Source organism: Notothenia rossii (assembly GCF_949606895.1).
Source record: "Notothenia rossii genome assembly, chromosome: 9".
NCBI classification, from domain to species: Eukaryota; Metazoa; Chordata; class Actinopteri; order Perciformes; family Nototheniidae; genus Notothenia; species Notothenia rossii.
In genome coordinates, this window is record NC_136907.1 from 40,300,826 (window position 1) to 40,322,925 (window position 22,100).

Genomic DNA, 22,100 nt, shown 5'->3' on the forward strand with positions numbered 1-22,100 from the left:
CCAAATATTTCATGTTTTAACTATCACTTAATGAATGTAAGTAAGGTCATATATCATTATCATATTCAGGATTTAAATTGCTCTATTTCTTCAATCCGTAATAAATTATTATTTTCTTGCTAACAAAATGATCTAAAAATTGTTCTAAAAAAACATTTGTTTCATTCTAAAATCTAGTTTATATAACAGTTTACGCAACGTACTTCAATTTTGGTGTAGGCGGATGTTTAGAGCTGGACTCCGTAATCCCCGTCGTTGGCCTTGGTGTGGGTTATGTTGACCCTTTCACCAGTATTTAGTGTTGCTATGGCAGCCTCCCTCCACAGCGTCACAGAGATTCGTTGAGAGTCCTGTTTAAGGGAGTACAATAGTTGTATGTTATGTCACAACAATTCTGTGGAAAAGAAACAACTTACAAAAAGTGTCATGTATAGCTTACCTGCTCCAAAGTCAAGCGTCGCATCGGGACGAAGTCCTTGCCGCTCCTCACCTTTCGGACTGCATACATCTAAACAACAAGGTGTTCTGTTGTGTTATTATCCGTTTTTTTTATTGAATAATAACATGATAAATACAGACACAACATGGATGTATTTAGGAGACATGCACATCTCTTCCTGGTATATTTGGAGAGCACAAGCCACTGTACTGACAATCTTAATACTAGAAAGTAAGGTCAAACATACCTCAATAACCTCTCCCTCCACGGACATGTATCCTTGCACCCCTGTTCAGGCTTTGATGTCTGTCATGGGCGAGGCAGGATGGAGGAGGGCATCTGCCTCCTCCAGCAGGTTTTGCGGCACGCTGATGATGCTGCTTCGAAAAAACATCGTGGTCTTGTCGACGTTAAGATAATAGGGGGGAGACTGCCCCAGGAGTGTCTAGCCCCTTATAACATAGCTACGCCCCTCTTCGACTTTTGTTGCTGTCAGAAACAATGGCCACCTTGTTTCTTCTGATGGTGGCCGCCTTAACGGTGGTCTCTGTGAAGTCCCAAGCCACCACCTTTGGGCTATCCTCCAGCTTCACTACATGGATGTGTAATGGTGGGTGTTTAGCATAGGGTGTCTCCATCCTTCTGGTAAGCACGTTATTCAGGGCCATGATCTGAAACAATAAAAATTACAAACACAAGCGGCCGTTATTATTTTTTAATAACTGAAGTATATTCAAATAAATTATGAAATTTACTGCACTTTTCTAGATTTAGATTACGTAATGTTATCTTTGGTTTGATAAATTATATCAAATAAGTTTACTCAAATTAAAACAAAGTAACCCAACTCTCACTTACTAACAAAATAAAGTTCTTCATTTAATTTGTAAATTCATTTATTACAGCTATGCCATACATTGTTGCATACATTCACAGTAAATATGTATTCAGTATGATAGCTGTCTAACAGAAGTTAAATTCATTTCTCACTTATTCTGACAATTTAATTAACCCCAAACTTAAAATAGTTGTTAAATAATAGTGAAGTCACGTTGTAATAACAATAACTCATGTCTCTCGAGTTCTCTTTTTGTGCTTTGCCAAAAGCCACTGTGTCAAGTGTCCTACTTGGGTTGCCGTATGTAGTTGTCAAATAAGGCGGACCATCTCGCACATGCCCACTGCAGATAGGGCAGGGCTGCAGATCGGGTAGTGACACTCATAGATATGGTGAGACTCGCATTATTAGCATTAGCCCAGCGCACAAACGCAGAGAGACTGTATGTCAACACAAAAGAAAACATGGGAGCGGTGGAGACGTTCTGGCGATTTACTCGGAAGCAGCTTCTACTGAAGCCAGACCCCAACTCCGGGGACTCCGGGCGGCAGTATACGCCGTTTAGTGGTTTGCGGCCTGCCAGTAAACCCAAAGCAGAAGAAGAAGAAGTGATGTCAGCGGTTTAATTAGCCTAATCCACCCCCAGGGACATATTGAATTGTGAACGCGATCTTCTTTAGTTCATCAGAACTAAAAGAGTTCTGATGAACTATCGTGGGAAAAGAACTTGGTGTGAAGGCCCCTAATGGAATCGAGGAGTGAGAGAGACGCGTAGAAAAACCGGAAGCTGCGCTAACCTCTGGTGGCTACCATTAGCAGCACATTTTTCTTCGCCGATTTTTGCATACAAATTGAATTATGGATTATCAATGATTTTTTTGTGTGACAGACACATTGCTATAACCTATGGATTAACCTTCAGCCGCACTTTTTCTCGTTTTAATGCCATTGAACACGACTTTTGATCAGAATAACAGTAGGGGTGCAACAACTAATCGACTTAATCGATTAAAATCGATTACCAAATTAGTTGCCAACTAATTCAGTCGTCGATTCGTTGGTGACGTCATCACGTGTGTTTTACGTGCCGTTAAGCTCCAACGTTATTGGTCTTTTTATCGGTACTGGAGACATTTAAAAAAGATATGTCATGTATTATTGCTACAAAAACATTATATCGCAGTCTTAGTGTCGCCAACTTGTTTCTAATATGCAAAAAGACAAACAAATGCGTCTATGATGTATTTTCAATCAGACGAGATCTCTCTCCCCCGTCTGTGAGCGAGGGGGCGGGGCAGTTTACACACACGCATCTGCTACATGCAGCAACACACTGTGGAGATGGCGGAGAGAACGCGCTCCGAGGTGTGGTTAAACTTTACCCGTCTCGATGTGGACAATGCTCGTTGCCAAAAGTGCAATAAGAGTTTAGCATGTAGGAGCGGTAACACGAGCAATTTGTCTAAACATTTAGCAAAAGTGCACCACATTCAGACGGAGAAATGCACCGGGTTCGACTGTCTTTCTAGTAGCTCTGTAGTCCCGTCCACGAGTAACGTTTCCACGTCAGGTGTTATGTATGCTAGCAGCAACACACAGAGTTAACTCAATGATACAAACATGGGTTAATGATTAGAGGAAACTGAGTTATTTATTTTGTTGAAATTTCAGCTATTCTGTTAACAGTTCTGTCATCACATTATTTAATACGATTTGTTAAAACATTGTTGTTTCTTTTGATGTGAAATATTATTTATTTAATTTAAATAAAAAGCAATGTTAATTTTATTCAAAATTTGTTAAGTTAATTTAATATGTATTTTTGAATCAAGTATTCATCTTTATTGTCTTCATTGTTAGTTTCCACATGCCTAAAACAACCTCAAGCTAAATCTAAAAGTTGATGGCTAAATAAGAGCGTTTGAGAAATTGTGCAAGGCATACAGTAATAGTCCGAATAGTCGATTAATCGTTTCATTAATCGATAGATTAATCGATTATCAAATGAGTCGTTTGTTGCAGCCCTAAATAACAGCTAAGTTGAGCATATCTCCGTGTTTTGCTAACTAAAGCTACGTCGTGTGTTGTCTGTATTTGCTTCCCCTGTCACGAGTTCTGATTGCTCAGTGATGATCCCTACATTTATATAATCTGTGGACTCTCAGGATGTTATCTAAGCTTGTTTGTGCAGATCCAATAAGTATATCGATCGGTATAGCTAGAGTTCTGTGCTAACGGCCCTAAGATTTTTTTCGGTCGTTGCTAATTCAGAGGCTCGGCACTAGCTTTGATTTATTTAAAAAATGTTTTTAATAATGGTCAGTTAGCTGAGTTTCTTCCCATTACATGCGTTCTTATTATACATCCATGGTTACATGGATATAAAACATTCATAGTTTATTAAATATTAAGAAGCCCTCAGACGCTGTTTCCTTCAGATGACGCGTTTTTCCGCCCGGGTCGATGGGGTTCTACAGGTTTTAATAGACATTAGAAATTACATTTGAACATTCATGAGGGTAATACTGCTTGCCTGACTGCTCTTTTAAATAAAGTAGCCTAGTTGTTGAAGTTATTCAACTAGAATATATATATACTCATTATCAAACCTATTTGGGTACATTTTTAAGGATAACAGACATTTTAGACACCTACAGCGTAACTTCCTTAATTTAAATGCACCGGTAGCAGCTGACTTACCTTTGGTGGCGATTCGAAGTAAGGGGCTGTAACAAAGTCAGTCGTGAGTTTTATCCTTTTGTGTTTATTTATTATTGTGTTTATTATTATTTTGAAGGGTCTCACGAGACACCAGCTGGCCTGACAAAACATGTGTCAGCCTGGGATTGGACAAAGAGGGAAGTTGGCCTGGGATAGGATGAAGACGGTTGCCCTACAAGACACAGATAGCTTTGATGTGGGTTTTCTGCCTCACGACGGCTTGCCATTGGATAAAAAGGTGTCTCCTCTGAGACGCGGCTATAGGCTTTGATGTAGGTCCCTATGCCTAAATATTACCTTCCTTTCTTAGTCTCTTTTGTCCTCCATGTCCTGGTATAGTGTTTTAGTTAAGTGTGTGTGTGTGTGTGTGTGTGTGTGTGTGTGTGTGTGTGTGTGTGTGTGTGTGTGTGTGTGTTAGGGGTTTCACAACTACCAATATTTACTAGTCGACACATTTTTCAAAATAGTAGTCGACTAGTCGTTACGTCATAATAAAGACACACAAAGAGAGGTGTACAACTGTATTTTATATTGGAACTCATACAGTAACATTAAACACTGCATTTTAATTTGTGTTACATGGCTGAGTAAATAACAAACAGTCACTGGACACACCAAAATCGACAGCAAAAAACTCTTGTTTACATAAATGCCACGTAAATCCAGTGCGCAACACTTTATTCGCTGTCCTCCACGATAACGTCCACCTTTCCATATTTTTGGTTTGGTTTGAACACCAACGCATCGACATGTGAGGGAAGGAGGCTTGACCGCTTTCGGGTGACAGTGTTGCCTGCCAGGGAAAAAACCCTCTCACTCGGGGTGCTTGTGGCTGGAATAGCCAGGTAGCTCCTCGAAAGCGGGGGAAGCGGTGCACGTTTTCTGCCCACCACTCCAGTGGATTATCCATTGTGGGGATATGCGGTGTCCGCTGGCAGTAATCCCGTAGCTCATCATCCGCATCACTGTTGACCCGTGTTTTCTTGCTGTTCGTTTGCCTCTGTTCAGTGCTGACGCCGGTCCGTTGCTCACTGGTGCTAGCATTACTGCTAGTGCTAGCTGTCGGCAGCGGGTGTCTCATCTTCAGATGGTTGCGCATAGCAGATGCATTTGTATTGTACTTCAGTACAGCTGTACACAGCTGTACACAAATGACACTTCACTGTGGAGTTGGTTACATCTTCGTTGAAGTACTGCCATACATAAGAATGTCGGACGTGTTTTGGAGCATTTTGCAGCACCTCGTTTACCTCCATTTTTTTCACGACTAGTCGACTAGGGCCTACAGCGCCGACTAGTGGTAAAGGTAGTCGACTAGTCGATTAGTTGGTGAAACCCCTAGTGTGTGTGTGTGTGTGTGTGTGTGTGTGTGTGTGTGTGTGTGTGTGTGTGTGTGTGTGTGTGTGTGTGTGTGTGTGGATGAGATGCCATGTTGATCTTGAAGCCAACTCTCTGAATGAACAAATAATTGCAAGACAGATACAATAATGATAAAATAAGAGGAGAAGAGACTCTCCTCTCCTCTTATTTTATAATTATTGTCTTATTTACCTTTATCACCTTTCGTGATAGAAGTTGCATTCAGCGTTCCTGTGCCGTAGGAAATATGATATGAGTAATGTAGGTCTTGATAAGTATGGATAGATGAGAAGGATTTATTTCCAGACACGTATCCCCATTCTCCTTTCTAAAATTAAAAACCATAACTTTGAATACAAATCTTACAAACAACATGAACTATGCAGTTCTTTTGTAAATGTATTCAAGGACAAAAGCAATTTTCTTTGAGAAAAGGTGTTTATTTTTCTTTCTTTCTCTCCCTTTCAATGTCACACAGATCAAGTCCACCTGGAATAAACAAAGCATAAGGACTGTCCCTCACAGTTTGATCAAATGAAGGCATTGAGGCAAGCCAGACTAATTTAGCTACTAAAGTATTTTTTAATTATTTAAATGGAGTGTATATTTGGGGTCTGAGAGTGTTTAAACATATTTTTCAGAATATTTTTAAAAACCCACTACAGTGTAAGGTTTATTTTTGAAATAAAAGCATTTGATCTTTAACCATTTGAATTCATATCATGTAACTTTTTCTGCATCTTTCCGATAAGTTCAGCACCATCCTTTGTTTCTGTTTGCTACAGAGTTTATCATCTATTAACATATTCAACTTCTTCTTTATTTTCACTTTCAGCTAGAGCAGGTGTCAGCAACCTTTTTGATATGAAGTGCCATTTAAAAAAAAAATAGGTTAATCAGTGTGCCAAATCCAATGATAAGATTATCATTAAGGCCAATTATGAAATCACATCAACATTTCCAACGGGTCTGTACTTTTATTACATCAAAGTGCATAGCAACATTTAAGAGAAAGCAGCCATCCTCATGGAAACATTCACATCGGAGTTGAAATCACTAATCACCAATGATGATTAAGCACCAATCTTCAGCAATAAACTTGCATTGTGTAAACAGCAAATGTCAAAACGGGTGAATTAAATGTAACAAACAGAAACATGAGCGCCAAGTCTGCTCCCATCCATATTAAAACACCCACATCCGATTAATCACACAACAGGCAGGCAAATTGAGTCCTCTGATGTGCTCTGGGGCCTCATTTATAAAGGGATATACGCTCAAAAAATGGCGTACGCCAGTTTCTACGCAATGTTTGCGATTTATAAAATACTAAGGCCCATTCCCAAACCGCCCCCTACACCCTACCCCTCCGTTTGCGCGTTCACGCGGAGGGTCCGCCATATTGAGGGCTGTTCCAAACCAACGAGTGTGGAGCGGTGTGGAGGGGGAGTGGGCTATCAAGCCCTCAAACAGCGAGTCTGCAGCGGTGCTGACTTGAGACCGGTCTCTACCTGACTGGTCTCAACGCTGTGTGTGTCGGTCAGGAAACACGCTGTTTACAAGTAGTTCCAGCAAACATCCACTGATAAACTGCGATGTTAACAACCTCATGATAACCTCATATGTTTTTAACTTAGGATCATACCTGTGTTCAGTCTAGAAAAAGGTAAATGTGTGAATTTTATTATAAAGTTGTGTATATTTACAGACTGTTGCAAAAACTAAGAAGCTTATAAACATCAGGTTTAAAACTAAAAGAGCTTTACAAAAAAGTAACACAATTAAAGATGTTTGGAGTTTTATTTGAGTTATTAATTTACATTTTTTGTCTAAGAGATGCTGATTTGAAACCGTTGTTACATACAGTTACGGCATTTCCTGTTTCTGCCGGAGAGAGGGGAGGCCGTCCCAAAGCTTGCCACTGTATTTATACCCTTAACCCTTAATGGAGGGAACTTCATTCAGTTGCGAGTGTGGCTACAGACGGAGTTCACTCCGTCACGGAGGGGTAGGGTCGAGGGAGTGGTTTGGGATTGGGCCTAACTTGACGGGAAAACGTGCGGTCCTACACGCAAACTCTAACCCATGCGTACACACTAAGCACAAAAACGGGAGAGACCAGAAACTGCGACACCGTTGGCAGAAGGAAGAAGGGAGAGAAATATGTGGAAATAATACCATAAATGGCTTCCTGTGTGTCAAAGAATAGATTTCAAAAATACTGCTGCTGTTTATAAAGCACTGAATGGTTTAGGACCAAAATGCATTTCTGACCTCCTGCTAAATGATGAACCATCCAGATCTCTCAGGTCTTCAGGGACTGGTCAGCTTTCTGTCCTCAGAGTCAGAACTAAACATGGTAAAGCAGCGTATAGTTATTATGCTCCAAATATCTGGAACAAACTCCCAGAAACCTGCAGGTCCGCTGCAACTTACTACTTTTAAATCCAGGCTGAAGACTTTTCTTTTTGTCGCTGCTCTTAATTGAACTATTAATATCTTAGACTGCACTGTAACTTTTATCCATGTATTTTTTCTATTAATGTTTATTTTATTAGCTTTTCTTTTTAATGACTGATTTTAAATGCCATTTTCTTAATGTCTTTCATTTTTTGTAAAGCACTTTGAATTGCCTTGTGTTGAAAAGTGCTATATAAATAAACTTGCCTTGCCTAATAAAGATTTCATGTGACACATAAAATTGATTTGTTGATGGGAATTAATGTGAATAAATTAACTCGGTCTTAAAAGGTTAACGGTACTCTTGCTATCACTACTCACCGACACTATAAACCTTGTCCCTCATGCTAGCCCTGACAACACCGGTAAGCACACCTTCATCTAGGCTGCACTGTAACGTGTCCTGACTTGTAGTGGTTCTCTCCTCTATCTACACTCTTCTTGTCATCTTTGTAAAACGATATCAGACTGGTAATTGACACAGCCATGACTTCTAGTTAAATTCAGTGTGGCTAAAATGAAAAGCTTTGTTAAAATATGCAAGCACGCGAAAGTCAAATTCAGCTTTATTGTCAAAAATTCTACATGTGTTATACATCCAGAAATATCGAAATATCGTTTCCCACAGTGTGACATGTATACATAAAACAAAAAGGGCCTAGATAAACGTGGTATACATTAAACAAAACGGGCCTAGATAACCGGGGTATACAGTTTAAAATGTTAATATATTTAAAGTTTTCAAAGTGCAGTTTCAGTGCAAGTCAGTTGAAACGATCTTAAGTTGGCGTGACGTTGAAGTCGTGCGACCCTGCTGCTGTACTGGCTTGTAGTTCGTTTATAGCATAACGTTAGCATTTTGCTTCTGCCGACTAGATTTATTATTCAAAAATTATAAAAGTAGGGTTGACATGTGGATATTATCCGGCTGAACAAAACGTGATCCATCTCTTAAATATGTGTCAACCACAGACCTTATTTCGAGCTATTTTCCAAAATCCTATGGAGAAATTGCATTGCGTTTTAGACGAAGGAACCGGAAGAAGTTTACTTCCGGGTTTAAGGACGCGTCACCGCGGCTCTCTATAGTAGAGTTGCGTTGGGTAGAGGGGTTGTCTTTTAAGGAGCTGGTATTTTTCGGTAGTTTTACATTGTATTTCACCATTTGTAATCATGGTGCAGTATTGTGTTTGTGCAGGTTGCACAAATACCAGCCTGTCAGGACATCGAGTCCACAGTAAAAAGGACCAGAGCTAGCGTTCGTTCCTGGGTGCGTTGTGCATCCACCTCCCTGCAGCACATACTCTCCACAGCTTTATCAGGAAACCGTATTACTTCTCTCTCTCTCTCTCTCTCTCCCCTCCGGTAGACGGCACCGTAAGACATTGCATTAGGTAACGCTGTGGTGGCTGTACTGCTCCAGCCGTCTCCTTTGTGTTTGTTCGTTTCCCCCTGTCTGTGTTGTTTGTGTGTGCGTGGTGGCTGTCACTCCTGGCTCCCGGCTCAACCTCCACTCACCTGCTGCAATCAGCTGTGCACCCTCCCCGACTACACACCTGCTTTCCATCAAGCCATTTACAACGACATATCAACGGAGGCTCCACAACCTTTCTCCGCAGATCGTCAAGTATCAGCCGTATCTCGCGTCTCTCCTCCGGTATACAGCACCGTAGTGTGGAGCTGCATTAGGTAACGCGAGATACGGCTGATACTTGCGCATTAGTTTCTTTTATAGATCAGTATCAACAGTCCTGCCAGTAACGTTCAATGCTATCAATGCTACTTTAGTTATAGCCTGATATATGATAGCTAACTTTACAATGTTGTGATGTGACGTTAGCTAACATTCTGTAGCTAACGCCGGTCACTCACCAAGATAGCTGCCCAGTTCTCCACTGGTTCTCCTCACACCACAGCTCAATTTCTCTCCGATGGCCGTTATTTCTTCTAATCCTTGGCTGGTCCTGGTCTCTTGGACGCCTAGCAGGCTCATAATTATAAAGTTGTGGTCCGTCAGATGCATTCGAATATTCATGTTCAACTTCTTCTGTGTCGAAACTAGCATTGGGATCCATGTTTATTAATACGTTACACCGGCCGCTCTCCCCCTTGTGTCCCCCGTGTTACGTCACACACGGGAGGTCACGTGCCGAGGCTTTTTTATGCGGAAGTGAACATTTCTTACAAAAACGATGCCAGATGTGACTGTAGTGTATATTTCTGTATATTTTTTTGAAAATCTAGTGTATTCATCATTTTCATACACATTTATTCACAGGTGTCTTTAACCTGGAAGTTGCTCTTTAAAAAAAATACAGCTACAGAAACCATTGAAATATCAAATAATGATATTCAGCTTTTTCAGCACATGATGGGAAACTTTACATTTTTCCAAAGTCTTTATATTTTAAAATAATATTTTGCTTTTTAAAGTGTCTTTTTAGATGTTTGACTTGTGTTTATGTTAAGTCCCGCTTACAAAGTGTTTCATTTAGTTATCTAGAGCAGGGGTTCCCAACCTTTTTCACCCAGGGCCCCCCCAAATGACTCCTGTTGGAATTTGCGACCCCCCAAAACTTTGAAAGTTTAATTATCGCTGTTGCCGATCTGCCCCCCTGCCCGATCTGTACTGTGCATGTGCGAGATGGTCTGCCATACTGGACAACTCCGTACGGCAACCCAACTAAGACACTTGACCCAGTGGCGTTTGGCAAAGCACAAAAAGAAAATGGATTTAACTTCTGTTTGGCAGTCATCATACTGAATAAATATTTACTGTGAATGTATGCAAACATGTATGGCATATAGCTGTCTAACAGAAGTTAAATCTATGTCTCACTTATTCTGACAATGTACTTAACCCCAAATAAAAGAACCCAATAAAAAGAGTTGTTAAATAAAAGTGAAGTCACGTTGTCATAACAATAACTCATCTCTCCCGGTTTTTTGTGTTCTTTTTCTACTTTGCCAAACGCCACTGTGTGAAGTGTCCTATTACAGTTGCCGTATGTAGTTGTCCAGTATGGCGGACCATCTCGCACATGCGCAGTACAGATCGGGCAGGGGGGCAGATCGGCAACAGCGATAATTATCGGGTAGTGACAGCCGTGCCTGGTAACAGCGGTTACACCCCCCCCCCCCCCACACACACACACACACACACACACACGGCAACAGCAGTAATTAAAGTTTAAAGTCTCCAAAATGCTACAACTACTGTCACAAACTGGATGAATATAAAGTATTTCATTAAAGGAGGATGAAAGCGTAATTAAGGAGCCCTATTGGAGTGACTTTGTTGGTTATTGGACTCAGGATTAATGAATTTGGATGCCCGCTGTATCAAGAAATTAGAGGACGGCGCAAGTGGAAACAATTCACAAAGGGATTCAACTGTTTAAAACACATGCTCAAAGTAAGCCGGATTTTGGCGATGTGTTTATGTGGATTAAAAAATCGTAAATAATCTACAAAATGGAGGAGACCGATCTGATCGGAGCAACTGTGACAAATAATCCAACTGAAACCGACACTTTACGCGCAGAAGAAACATTTATATTAAAGAAAAAATGATACATTTCTGTCTTTGTATGCTTTTATTAGCTACTAACTTGCAAATGTATGCATCATATTTATTTCAAATGTCGAAGAACAGGACACTTCAAAAGAATATACTATGTCTAATAAATAAATGGTAATATGGTTGCATAGGCCTGTATAAAACAAAAATGAAAAACTGGCATATTAAACAGGTAAATCAAATGCTTGTCTGCCATGGAACAGGTAGCAGAGAGAAGACGAGGTTCAAGTAGGTTCATTAATGTGAACCTTGGGCTTGCACGCCCGCAGCCAGGGATGGAATGTCCGGTGTAATGTGAGTGACAGCCAGTCTAAAGTCGTTGTGAACGTCCAGTGTGTTGCGTGCTTTTGTTTTGATGGCAACAAGTGCGCTGAAGGCTGTTTCTGATAGATATGTCGTACTGAATGGGAGTATAATCCTGGTCGTGGCATGCAGTGTGATCTTTGGAGCGAGGCTTGGTCCTTTGAGAATCCAAAACTTTTTAAATCCTTTTTCCTGGAAGTATTTCTTTGACAGCGAGTCAGCTTGGATGTCGGTGAGCTCATCTTCGTAATCCAGGTATCCCACATCCTCAACTTTGTCAATAAAGGGATCTAAAACCCACAATTCCTTGGAGACATACTCGTCTATGTCAGCGAACCGTGATTGCATTTCCGTTTGCAGTGCGTTCATATGGCGGATGAACTCGCGACGTACAGACACAGGCACCGTTTCAGGATTGTTTTGGGATTGTTTCAGCAGTAGTGGAAACTGTTGCAACTCCCCCCTCTCCATTTTCCCGACCCTGTGCTCCAGTTTGCGCACAAATGCATCATTGGAGAATGTTAGACTCCACGCCTTGCAGACGCTTGTTTGTTTCATTGTAGAGACTGAAGATGTCGGCTGTTTTAATCCAGAATGACTCAGTCACTTGCTCTGACACTGCGCGGTTACGAGTTTGTAGAAACTCTTCAATTTTTTCCTTCAGTTCTACAAAGCGTGCAAGCACTCGGCCGCGTGAGAGCCAGCGCACCTCGGTGTGCAGGAGGAGGGTTTGGCGCGCTTCATCCTCGCACAAGTCTGCGAATAGACGCTTGTTGGTGGGGCGACCTTTGATGAAATTGACTATTTTAATAACAGTTGAGAGTGTTTCGCTGAGGTCTTCTGACAGTTTCTTGCTGGCCAGGTCCTGGCGATGTATCACAAAGTTAAATATTGTGCAGTGTGGGGCCTTTTCTTTCAAGCGACTGTTAAATCCCTTGTTTTTCCCCCATCATTGACGCAGCTCCGTCTGTGCAACATGCAACTAAATTCTCATAGGAAAGCTTGTGGGATGAGAGGTAAGAATCCACTGCAGTAAAAATGTCCTCACCCCGGGTGGTTGTGGTAAGGTTGACTGACATAAGAATGTCCTGCTTCAAATCTTCCCAATCTATATATTGCACATAAACGATCAGCACAGCCTCGTCTGCTACAGTTGTGGTTTCATCAAGTTGTATGGCAAATGGCCCCTTTCCAAGCTTTTCAAGCAGCTGCAGCTCGCAGTTACTTGCCATCTTCTCAATTATGTCTTTTGTTAACTGTGTTCGTTATTCTCCCGACCAGGAGAGAAGCTTTAAAAGGAGACTAAATGGAGTCTCTGTGAAAGTTCAATTGGGTACTTTAATTAAAAAAGGCGCGGGTTGGACACAAGCATGATATTGTTCAGTCAGACAAACAGCTGTGATCTGGCTCTCCTCGATAGGGAAGAGAAGAGAATGGATCTCTCCTCCGGCGCTGTTATATATCCTCTGCTGGCTCCTCCCCGCCAGCCGGCTCGCCTCGTCTCCAATGTCCGTTATTGCATTTAAACAGAGGATAGGTTCTTTTCACATTCAATATATGCTTAACACGCCGTTTCTCCTCATATTCTCTTTCATCACTTTTCATTTACAGTTTTTCTCAATTGCTAAACCCACTATTTAGAATCAAAATTCATTTCTTCAAAACAAGAACATAGCCATCTAAACAGAAACACACTTGCCATAACTCTGAATATCTTTTGCAAAATGCACTTACATGACCAAAACTGAAAATACTGGTCACAAAAAAGAATAAGTCGATCGAAACAGAACAAATTGTCCTCTAATGAGACAAATGTGTTTTCATAACTGAAACTCCGGTCACCATAATAACACATTCTACCATAACAATATACATTTCTTGCAAAGTGCTCTAAGGCACTCAAAACTGAAAATACCCCTTCCAAAACCAGATACCTTCTCCAAAAACAAACATTTGTCAGCTCATTAGAAGACTATTTGAACAGTCATTACTAAGTGGCACACTAAATACTGACTACAATCATCAATACACAAACCTCAAGCTATCGATATTGGAAACTGAACGGAAAACTGACAAGTTGGGAGAAACAAACTTACATATAGGAAAAACAGTGTGTTACTGTAACTATGTCATTGTTTGTATGTCTCATTTTCAGTAGAGCACCGTAACAGAAACAAAAGATGAATAGCAATACACTGGAAAAAAAAGATGTAAATCATTAGTAAAGCAGACAATGAGATCTATATAGCTTTACTGATCTGCTCTTTGTCGTCTGTCTGGCCACATAGCTTCATCTACGTCACAGCGTATGTCTTCCCTTGCAAGGCAGCGTGGGAAATATCTCCTTGCGTGTCGACACCACCCTTGACAAACATCTTACTGAAGTGAGGGAGGTCTTTTATAGGATTCTCACTAATTACAATTACTATAGGAAATTCATTGATGTCAGCTGTGAGCAATTCATTTACATGGAAGTGAAGTACTCAATTCACCCCAATACAAAAAAAAACATTTCTCAATGTGCAAAAAGGAAAAGACCACAATTACTGACTGTAAAAATGTTGTATCAGCTATAGCTAATCCTCCCCATATGAACATCTCAAAGAGCTATGCAAGTCATATCAACACTATTATAGCTTTACCGGCACCATTTTAAAAAATATTTTAAGTACAGTTATGCAAATTCTATCATGTAAATGTTTTCAATGTAACATCATTACTGTAAGGTATACAGTACATTCCATGGAGTTACCTTTTTCAATGGGGTGATTGACTGATAACAAGTGTTAATATTTTGCACATCAAGTGTCAATTAGTGTAGCTATGGTCTAAGTTTATGAGGAAGTGTTATCCACTGTGAGAAGATTATTTTTGTTTTGTAGACATGAGTTACACAAAAGATTTTTGATCTTTGTATAGAGAATTGTAACTTCAGTTAGAGAATTGTGTGATCTGTTATGCAAAACACTGCTTAGCATCTGCATTTTGTGTGATATCAATGATAAATGGTATACTGTTGTAGAGAAATGGTTTACTGTTTCGATGGCTGTGCTGTTGGTTTGATGAAAGGAATTTTGATTCTAAATAGTGGGTTTAGCGATTGAGAAAAACTGTAACACATTCTAAACGCTGTAATCAATACTCTAAACCAGTGGTTCCCAACCTTTTCCAACTCAGGGCCCACTTTTAAGTCTTAAATTTTTTCGAGGCCCACCTTCCCATAAATACAGAGGCCATATAATGCGTTCTCAAAGCACTTTTTTTTATTAAAATTTGAACATAAATGGAGCACTGAATACAAGAGAAACATGTTGGAAGCTCTACAGTCGCTAACACAGCAGTGAGGAGCTGTACACACACACACACACACACACACACACACACACACACACACACACACACACACACACACACACACACACACACACACACACACACACACACACACACACACACACACACACACACACACACACACACACACACACACACACACACACACACACACACACACACACACACACACACACACACACACACACACACACACACACACACACACAAACTTTCTCTCTCTTTCCCTTTCTCTCTCTCACACACACACTTTCTCTCTCACTCACTCACTCACTCACTCACACACACACACATTTATTAAAGCAGCTGTCCATCAACACCACACAGATATCAGAAATGACAAGCAATGGGCTGTTTGTAACCGGCTAATTATCAAATGATTAATAAATTACTATATCCATCAACAATGGAGAAATGCATTCTCATATATAACAATTTGACATCCAAATTATTAAAATTTGAACCTAAATGGAGCACTGAATACAGGAGAAACATGTTGGAAGCCCACACACACACACACACACACACACTTTCTCTCTCTCTCTCTCTCTCTCACACACACACCTCTCTCTCACACACACACACACACACACACACACACACACACACACACACACACACACACACACACACACACACACACACACACACACACACACACACACACACACACACACACACACACACACACACACACACACACACACACACACACACACACACACACACACACACACACACACACACACACACACACACACACACACACACACACACACACACACACACACACACACACACACACACAATTATTAAAGGAGCTGTCCATCAACACCACACAGATATCAGAAATGACAAGCAATGGGCTGTCTGTAACCGGCTAATTATCAAATGATTAATAAATAACTATATCCATCAACAATGGAGAAATGCATTCTCATATATAACAATTTGACATCCAAAATCAAATCAAAACTAAATCCAAATATCAAAAGTAAGCCCATTAAATCGATAGGCCTACAAATAAACACAAATCCGTTGTAAAGATGATGTAAATTCTGCTTGGGCTCATTAATGAAAAATTACACTTTGTATTTTAACATTAAATCATCTGCCTACAAACAAACAAACCAGTGCACAGATAAAGTTCAAAACTATGCATGTAATGTTAAGCCTCGACAGCAGAAAAATATTTACATACAAGTAAAAGCAATACTTGCAACGAAATAAAATTAAAGCTTCTATAAAGCTGCAGTGGATCAGTCCAACAACAGGCCCACAATATGTTGACTCACCTAATGAGACGGCTGGTGTTGCATGGCGGCAACCAGATGTTTGATGTCTGGCACAATGGATGAAAGTTTCAGTCGAAGATCTGGCTCAACATTCAGTTGGTTTCTGTACTTAGTTTTTAATCCCACGAGTGCAGAAAATCCAGTCTCACAGAGGTACGTCGTTTGGAAAGGCATCAGGAATCTCACAGCTCTGTTAGCCAGATCAGGGTACTCAGAAGCAACATGAAGCCAGAAGTTTGTCAGGTGCTTCTGTGAGAAGATCAGCTTCAGCGCGGTGTCACAAGAGAGATCCAGGAGACTGTCTTGCTCTTTTGCACTCAAAGCAGCGAGAGCCTCATCACTGTGGCTGGCGAATGGGTTTGCTATCCAGTTGTACTGCACATCTCGGATGGGGAAGTATGCGCGCAGCTGGGTCCTCAAACCTTGCAGGTGCTCTCTGACAGCGTTGCTCACGGTGATGGGAAGTGGACTCTGTTCCGTTGTCAGAAAATCAGCCATATTTTCAAACGAGTCATAGTTTGACTGCTCGACACGCTTTGCCCACAGCGCCAGCTTTCTTATGGTTGCTTCAACTTTATTCTGGACATTGAATATGTTCACTGTTATCCCTTGAAGACCGAGGTTGAGTCCATTTAAGTGGCTGAAAATATCAGCCAGGTAACCCAACTTAGCCAACCACTCAAAATCCCTGAAGCGGTGTGCGAGTTCAAACGTTGTGTCGAGAAAAAACACATGCACTTCATCACGCAACTCAAACAGTCGCGTCAGGACTTTGCCTCGGGAGAGCCACCGCACTTCAGTGTGTAACAGTAGCTGGTGATGATCACTGCCCATCTCTCCACATAACACCGCAAATAAACGTGTTTGCAGTGGACGGCTCTTGATGAAGTTGACAGCTTTGACCGCCTCATCTAAAACCGTCTTCAGATCCGGGGGCATTTTCTTTGTAGCAAGTGCTTCACGGTGTATGCTGCAGTGGACAGATGTTGCCCGCGGAGCCACCGCTTTCACACGTCGGACAACCCCGCTGTGCTGTCCCAGCATTGCACGGGCTCCGTCAGTGCTCAATCCAACACATTTGGACCAGTCAATCCCATTGGAAACAATAAAAGTGTTCACAGTGTGAAAAATGGCCTCAGCAGTTGAACGGGTAGGCAGAGGTTTACAAAATAAAAACTCCTCTTTTATCTCGCCACCATTTTCGTATCGCACATAAGCAAGCAGGTTTGCCAGACTTGCGACGTCGGTTGACTCATCCAGTTGGAGCACGTAAAAGCGGCTCTCTTTTACGCTTTGGATCAGCTGCTCCAACACATTATCTGCCATTTCATCAATCCTTCGTTTGACCGTATTATCCGACAATGAAACGAGGTTGATAGGCTGCACTGCCTTCTCTCCCAACATCACTTGAACGATCTGTTTTGCAGCGGGAAGAATTAAATCCTCGCCGATGGTGTGTGGTTTTCCAGCTTTGGCAATGAGTTGGGAGACCCGAAAAGACGCTTCCACAGCATTTGTGTTCTCACAGCCCATATGCTCAATTACCTTCTTTTTGCTCTGATACTCCCTGAGCTTGTTCTGAAAAAAATCCCGCGGCTTGGTCGCATATTGTCCATGTTTTGTCTCGAGGTGACGGCGCAGTTTACATGGCTTCAAGGCTTCGTTTGACAAAGTCTCAAAGCACACGACACACAGCGGTAACGGCTCAGCTTCTGTGCCTGTCCAAAAAAATCCCAGCGCTAAGTACTCAGCACTGTACTTTCTTCGAACTCTTCTTTTTTGTTTGACGGCCAGGACATCACCGGTCGATTCACTGACAGCCTCTGGTCTCTCTTTCCTTTTAATACTCCCTGTTGCTAGCCAGCTATCCATTTTAATACTCTGCTCTACTCTAACTTAATTACAGTTTACACAATCAGCATCAATCAAGTGCAGAGCTGTCCCGCAGCAAAGTAGTCCGGCCGATTACAACAAATGTTCCTATCTCTCTGCTCGTCACATATCTAATATTTTAAGGAAAAATGCAATGATGAAAAGAATAATTACATTTTTTATATCATTTTAAATATTATTCTGTATATTTTTATCTGATTTCCCCCCCACAAAAATCATACTATTTTGGAAAAGATTTGGCGGCCCACTTGCAATACCTTCGTGGCCCACCAGGGGGCCGCGGCCCACAGGTTGGGAACCACTGCTCTAAACAATACTTCTCGGCTCGTTTGGTTTCCGGTCATTCCGGATGTTGTCACATGCTACTCTCGTCTGTAAACAATAATGTATTCAAATAAACTGTACCTTCATTTAATATTCAGCATGGTAGTATCTCGACATCTATAGTTGTAGTGTTAAGTCAGTAGGCTTCGGTTTGCACCACTCTCTCATTTCGCTACTAAATTCACCTCTTCAGGAAATCGTATATTAGCCACATGCTAAATGCTAACCGTAGATGAAGGATTTTCAGAATAAAAGCTTAACTGCTTGTGCACAAGAATTTCTGGTTTTTCAGTATAAAAGAGCATTAAAACTGACGGCATGTTTAAACTACATTTCCCCATTAAAACATTGATTTTAATTTCTAACACTTTCACCGTATTGTTTGACAGTGGTACAGTTTTTAGCTTCTCCGCGACCTGCGGGCCGCACAGTTTCTCAGCCATCTTAATGCAAGCTGGCTTAATGAGCTGCTCGCCAATGTTGTGCGGTTTCTTTGCCTTTGCTATTAAAAGTGCACATTCAAAAGAGGCCTCGCTGCCAGCCCTAACAAACGCTGTTCTAATATCCATTGGCTTGTTTGCCTTTGCAAGGTGTTGTTTCTAAATGAAAAAGTCCCGATCACGCCCGACTGTTTCTGGGTGCATGGTCTGTTGGTGTCTCTTCATTTTGCTGGGTTTCATGCTTTTGTTGGCTAGCTTCCTTCTGCATATCACACACTCTGGGCGGGTTTTGTCCATTCCCTCCATGAAACCAAAGTTAAAGTCCATGTAATGTCCAAAATAAAAGTTATTCTGTGTTAATAAATCGCTTCATCACTTTCCACTGTTTCATTTGACATATCAACATCAATGATTCTTTCCATAAATACCCCCCAAATAACATGAAATGTGTGCCACTTTCCCGTGTTATTCCGCTCCGGTAGCGAAAAGCTTGCCAGCCATTAACCCAGCTGTGTGACGTCACACGTGGCAAACACCAGCCTCGTCTGGATTGTTTGTTTTGTATCCTTCCGCTATTTTCGCTCAACATATGTGTAACCGGACCTCGCTAAACTTTTTTTATCTAACAATTCATGATGGGGAAGCGATGTGTAGTTGTGAGCTGTGAATGTTTCCTGATTGCTATAAACATTGATCATGGGTGCTGGAAGATTGTGCACAAAACTCGGGTCAGAATTAAGTTACTACAGGTGTTATGCCAGCTTGAGCTAAATGTCACCAGAGTACAGTGAACTTGCCTAGTGACTGAAATATATAAAAGTTGAAGTGAAATAAGTAAGGCCAACAATGAATTACGTCTGAATATCTTTATTATTTTTACCACTTTTAATTATTTGTGGGCTCGCACATATACCAAAATAGACTAATGTACACTGCAATAAAGATCAAATGATACAAGTGAAAAATTAACAAAAGAACCCTTTTTTATTTATCAAACAGTAAATTAATACAATCTTACAAATTTGTGATTTGGAAAATGTTGTTATATTTACATGTTTCTTTGGAAAAATAATATTGTAAATGATGTACTTTGTAAATTATTTACATAATGCGAAACCATTTTAACCAGTTCAGCTGCATGACTTATGTCAAATTACAGATTTGGCCATTGAAATCCCTGATAGCGGCCTCCCGGCTCAGGGTAAGTCTTCCGTATCTCGGTTACAGCACATGCAGCGGGACTCTGATTTTTGGGCCGAGTAGGCCTACACCCCAGCACCAACGTACAAACTGTCGATAAGCTGTATATCGATACTTCCTAATGAAAAAAAAGTATACAGATTATAAATATATTTGGAGAAAAATAAAATGTTATGTAGTACTATTATGTAGCAATGGTTACAAATTGGCTTATAACATGATATTTGTATTTTACTTGTACAAAATAAATATGAGGTTATACATGACTGCTTGACAGAATCATAGACCTCTTATATATTTCCTCACATGTGTAGTTGTTTCTTTTCTCAAGCATACATTGAACTTGCATACACAGAAAAAATAAAAGCCAAGCTGTTTTTGACTGCTTGAAAGAGTTTAATGGTATCTTTAAAAGTGTACCATATCTGTAGCGACTAAAAGTATTGTATGAAAGCAAAGCTGCAATAGGCAGTTGGGTCAATCAATATTTACTTACTGGTGTAGTGGGCCATCAACTGCTCTGTGTTGTTGTTTGTATTGAAGATACGCTATTTTCAGTGTCCAAACACTGAGACAGCCTTCTCTAAAGCCTGGGTGGCTAATAATGCACCTTGGTTTCTCGTCGGTGTCTTCTATCTGGCAGAGTCCTGCACGGGTCTGATTTTCAAGACCCGCTCCCGCCCCGCACCCGTGACGTGCAGTACCGAACCCGCCCCGCTACCCGCACATATTGCCAATTAGTCCCGCAACCCGACCCGACCCGCCGGCACATGATCCGCAACCCGACCCGAACCCGCATATATATAAGCAGTGACAACGTGCAATTATTAACAAACGCAGTTGCATATTTGGCTCAAAAAGCCTGGGATGTTGTTTATTCTCTCCATCTAGGATGACACCAAAAGCCTCCCAGACGTTGGATTTTGCTCTTGAGGAAGAGTTATTGAAAATGCTGTATTCTCCGCTATAGAGAGCTTCACCTCAGCCATTCAGAATGTGGTGCGCTCAGCAGCAGATAGATGCACTGCAGAGGTTATGATTATGCTCGGTACCGCGGAGGAGAGGTCTGAGGATTTAAACATTAAACTAAATTATTATTGTTTAAATATATTTATTATGCAACACCCGCAACCGGACCCGCATCATCTTTGTTTTACCCAGAAGTGAACCCGGAAAAAAGCGTTTGAAAAAATACCACCCGCAAATCACCTTTTTTGCGGGTCACCCGTCAGGTACCCGCGGATACCCGACCCGATGCAGGACTCTGCTATCTGGTCAGTAGGTTGCAAACTGTCTATTTGTTCCATCACCTGCCAGATCTCTCTGCAGCATACACATTCATCTGCAGTGGGCATGCTTTCACAGCATTGACATGTACACCTGAATATTGTACATAACATTAAAAAACAAAACAATATCTGCCGGACGTGTGAGGAACAGATGACAAATTAAGATCGACATTTAGTGCAGGTCAAACTAAATAAAACAGAATTTACCATTCAGTATTGCCGACTCGAGTGTCGCCGGCTGCGGAATCCGCTTCTCTTTCACAAGTTTCTGCCTCGTTGTTCGATTGCTGGGCAGGAGGCTCGTACTTATAAGGCAAAATGCCTTGAAGTGAAAGGCTAGCTGGTTCACTCTCTACTTCTGTAACTGAATCCAGATAACCCACTGAATCTGAGCTTGAATGATCGCTGTCGCTGTCTGAAGTTATGGCGTTGCTTGCCATTTGGACTGATTTGATCAAATGGCAATGTTTGCCACGTGTGACGTCACCGCTCGTTCGGGAGTGATCGGGGGCGTACTCGGCAAACTTCGGAACCAACATCGGTTTTTAACGTATATGTCATTTAATTATGACGAAACTTTAAACATTTTTATTTATTTTTATTCT

General features: G+C 41.2%; 1 long non-coding RNA gene across 3 annotated transcripts in view; it reads right to left on the reverse strand.

The window, feature by feature from the left end:
* The window catches only part of LOC307019472, a 62,950-nt gene that overhangs the window by 545 nt on the left and 40,305 nt on the right, over positions 1-22,100 (reverse strand). For 2 of the 3 annotated variants that reach the window (XR_013802672.1, XR_013802673.1), the window contains 3 exons: positions 687-1,110; positions 440-508; positions 45-350 (listed from right to left, as the gene is read on the reverse strand). This is a non-coding gene — a long non-coding RNA (uncharacterized lncRNA). Of the gene's footprint in view, positions 1-44; positions 351-439; positions 509-686; positions 1,111-22,100 lie in introns of those variants that run through there. The other variant, XR_013802671.1, reaches the window with a different exon arrangement.